Raw genomic sequence first — 5000 nt, forward strand, 5'->3', positions numbered from 1 at the left:
TTCATCATCTCAACAACCTCCTCCTCCTTATCCTTCAGGGTTGCACAGTTTATAGTTCCCAGCAGAAGAGTTTTTCCGAGCACATGTCCATTATCGGTCCTAGTCGTCTCTTTGGTCTACCTGATTCCGAGGCGTAGCGTGAGCTTCTCGAGCAAAGTATAGATAACTGTCGGCTTGCTAGGCCTGTCGCAGTCCACCGCTGTCATTAGCGTTACCCAGAAGACGTAATCTACCACTAAAATCTCCTAGACATTCATCTACCACCTCTGCTTATACTATAAGCACTGCACATATGCTTTCGGTGCATACATCAGTAGCCTGGTAGTCGACCTGACGTCTTCACGCACCTGGTCACTCCGGGTCAGGTCGCTATTGTCCAGGAGGACACCTCACCCGCAGCTGGTGGGCAAATATCAACGCCTCACCAACCCAAAGGATTGCCACCAAGCCAAGCAATTACCATTTGATACAAATTGTTTTTTCCTACGGGATATGTCTATCCTGTCCAACCTCGGACAACTGTATGTCATTGTATATATGTATATGCAAAGTATAAGGTAGTTAAAACCTATCCTGATCTCTAATATTTGCTAAAACTGCATCTTGTAAATAAATATTATCTCGTCGGCAACCTAGCCACGAGCCATGTATATAAACACCTCCTGTCACCAAATAAACAGAGAAAGACCACAGAGAGACAGAGCTACACGGCTCCGCTGCATTTTATTCTAAAGCCTCCGAACACCGCTCAACTACGACCACGTACTACCACACCTCATATGTTGAGATACCATCTAACATATCTGGCGGCTGCGCGGGATACAACATATCTGGAAGCAGCAAGCCCATCAACTCAAACCTTCGCTGTGAGTCCTATCCAGCGAACGAGCCAGCCAACGCACAGGACAAGTTATCCCAGCGACCCACCTATCCAGCGAAGCGGACAACAGCTCAAGCCATCTCTCTCGCTGTGTGAGCCAGCCCAACGCACAGGAAAAGTTATCCCAGCGACCCACCTATCCAGCGAAGCGGACAACAGCTCAAGCCATCTCTCTCGCTGTGTGAGCCAGCCCAACGTACAGGACAAGTCATCCCAGCGACACACCCCAGCAACCGGCAACGAGACAAAGCCCATCCCCCTCGCCGTGACCCAGCTCAACAACATCGGTCAAAGGAAGTATCGCTCTCACGTCCGGAAGTCGGGACGACACCTTTCAAAAGCTGAACAAATTCCACACACGAACTAACCCATTTGCCACCCTTCTCATTCTTTCAATATTTCCAGATCTGCACCATCGCACCACACTCCATCGAATTATTCAACTTCCACCTCTTGTGAACCCTTCACCATCGCTTCACCTCGTCAGCACTGTAAGTAGAATAGTAGATGCCTGTATTTATTGGGGCTAGGTGTAGCTCTAAATTGTTGTGTGAGTGAGTTTGAGTGGAGGCTATCCAGTGATTTATTTTTTTTTTTTTTTTTTTTTTGCAAGCCTTAAATTTTTTCGGTGATTTTTATTTTTTATTTTTTTGTACGAAAGTGTGCATGACCCATTCACAGTCCAACGTTTCACACCATTACAACACTCGTTCCAAAATGGCAGCACAAAACGAAAATAACACACAGTCCTCGCCGAAACAAAACACAGACCCAACCGTCGCTCAACCACACATGCAACGTTCTGCAACAAACCTACTAACACTCCTGCAGCATGACAACACTCTTCCTAAGTTCAACGGGACAAACATCGCCATCCACACTCTCTTAGATGACGTCCGTTCGGAAATACAGCGCACACAGGTGCACGACGACATGACAAAAATCGCGGTCCTTAAAAGTCGCATCGATTTCAACGATACCCTTGCAAGCGACATCATCCAATCCGACGCGTTCCAACAGCCACAGACTTTCCAAAATTTTATTGACGAGTTAAAAAAATCCTTCGCCCCATACGAACAGTTAGGCTCTCTCTCTCCCTTCTACACACTCGGAACAAACTTTAACAACCCCCCTTATCTCACCAAAGAAAGAGCAGTCAGGGAGGCTAGTCAGTTCAAGGAAGAACTAAAAGACGCACTCACTTCTTCACCTTGGGTTACAAATACCACAATCAGCCTAGATCACGTACTCTCATTATTTGGCTACATAAAACTGATCTCGCGACTTCACCCAGAAACACTAAAGAAAATAGAGAACATTCCTTTTGATCCAGACACAACACTCGTTGACTTCTCTAGAAAATTTGCGGACACATCAGCGACAAAAACACAAATTCAACAACAACAAATCCCCCTTACACACACACTCACACCCACCCACTCACACAGTAGCAAAAATCTCACAAGAACATTACACTAAAGGTAAACCCATGTCATACGAACATCACACTAGAGGTAGACAAATATCACGCACAAGATCACGACAGCGTTCACAATCTAGGAGACCATTCTTTTGCAAAATCTGCAACACAGTAGGACATAGCACAAACAGGTGTTATTACAGACAACCAACTAGCTACTGCTCATATCACGGACCAGCTTTTCACGACACAACACAATGTCGCGTCTTACAATCACAAACCTACACGTCATACGCGTCTCCCCAACACCCGACTAGCGACAACACAAACAAACAAAACACGGTCTGACTATCGTCTCACGGTGAACAAAACACACGACCTCACGAGACAGAATCAAACCCCCCACTACCGATTCTCACGATGGCTGACTCTCGATCATCCCCGTCTGCTATGACATTTCAGGCCACGGTCAACAACCTTCCACAACTACTCTTTCTGGACACAGGATCCCCAGTTAATCTAATGTCAAAGGTTTCTTTCGACCAATTTCGGTTCACACACCGTAGAGTAACATTTATAGAACCAACGGATATCACATTACAAAATGTAGACGGAGTTCCCTTTCCCATCATAGGAAAAACCGAACTAGACATCTCCCTGCATGCCAACTGTCCTCCCATTACAACGACAGTATACATAGCGGACGTAGTGTTTCCCGCAGATATTCTTATAGGTTTGACATGGATGGAAAGAAATCGCATCATCATCTATCCTGCTCAAAACGGCATTGGTTTCAATAATCACTTCATAACGGCTCTAAAGACAGCTAACACGCATACACACACAGAAAACACGCGCGTCAAACACTTGCATATGATCGAGCAACAGCATGCAACACCAACAACAGCAACAACTGAACAAAACAGTGACGAAACAGAAAAGGTGACACTTGTAACAGACACGCACACTGGTGTAACAGACACGCCCACCCCATCCGCTCACCCCCGTAGCTCACAACACAAACGAAATAGACGTACACTGTCAGCGCGCATGTCAAAGTCAACTCGCGACCACAAGAAACACGATGTTTTCACTAACATCCAGGAAATATCACCACAATACACTACCGTCTCACAGATCTCTCTCACGAATTCTCACGCGGTTGTAATCACTGACAAAATACTCTATCCACGTGAGTACACAAAACTCAAAGTGCGTATCTTCAAAGCTCCCGACTCAGATGTTCTTTGCATCACAGACACTTGCCGTGTATCTGGTGTATCTCTCTTATCCGCCCTATCTCACACATCGAGCAAAGGACACACAACAATCATAGTTGCAAATAATACCAATGCCCCTCTTCAGATGAATAAAGGAACGAACATTTGTGATTTTACAGTGTATCCCGCCCCAGTACACGTAATCGAGCATGACAACTCACAACACGTATGCGCCATCACCAACGGAGAACAGAACACACAGGAAACCATCAAAGCACCACACATTAACAATGTAGATTTCCCTGAAGCACGAGAAGATCTCCTGACACTCTTGAACACGTACAGACACGCAATTGCACTCCCAGGCGAACCATTAGGTCTCACAGACATCATACAACATCATATACCACTTCAACAAAATGCAAAACCACGGTACATACCCGCTTACCGTCTTCCTCACAGTAAAAGAAACATTGTCGACAACATAATTGCAGACATGCTCGACCAAGGCACCATTGAACACAGCCTATCTCCTTGGAATTTTCCTCTCTTTGTCGTTCCAAAACACGACGGCTCCTTTCGCCCTGTTATTGATTTCCGTGAGCTAAATAAACTCACCATTCCCGAAAGACATCCTATTCCTCATCTCCAAGACACAATCTACTCCATAGGCGAACACAACACGGTCTTCTCTACTCTCGACCTTATGTCAGGGTATTTCCAAATACCTCTAGATGACGAATCAAAACCTCGAACAGCCTTCAGTACCAATACGGGCCATTACCACTTCAAAAGATTGGCCATGGGACTCGCCTCTGCTCCCTCTGTTTTCACAAGACTTATGTTCAAGGTCTTCCATGGTTTGATTGGAAAGACTGTCTTCATATACCTTGACGACATTATCATTGCCTCACGGTCACTCACGGAACACCTTAACACACTTCAAACTGTCTTCTCAAGATTAGCCGCGGCAGGCCTAAAACTTAAACTCAAAAAGTGCTCCTCCCTCAAAAAGGAAATAAAGTTCCTAGGACACGTCATAAACTCACACGGTGTCATTACTTCTCAAGACAAGGTTAAGGCTGTTCTAGATTTTCCAACCCCTAACTCTACAGAACACGTGAAATCATTTCTAGGACTTTCAGGTTTTTACAGACGTTTTATCGAAGGCTATGCTCACATGGCAGCTCCTTTAACAGCCCTTCTCAAGAAAGATACTCCTTTTAACTGGACGTCTGAACACAACACCGCTTTCCACAAGCTCAAACAAGCACTCACAACAGCCCCGGTTCTGGCATTCCCAAACTTCTCTAAACCCTTCACACTATGTACCGATGCGTCATACAAAGGCCTTGGCGCAGTACTAATGCAACAACACGACTCCAAACTTAGACCTATAGCTTACGCCAGCCGCGCATTAAACAAGCACGAACAAAACTACTCTGTCACTGAAATTGAAGCGCTCGCAATCATATATGCA

Source organism: Oratosquilla oratoria, chromosome 18, assembly GCF_046742065.1.
Source record: "Oratosquilla oratoria isolate Oo_2021 chromosome 18, ASM4674206v1, whole genome shotgun sequence".
NCBI lineage: Eukaryota > Metazoa > Arthropoda > Malacostraca > Stomatopoda > Squillidae > Oratosquilla > Oratosquilla oratoria.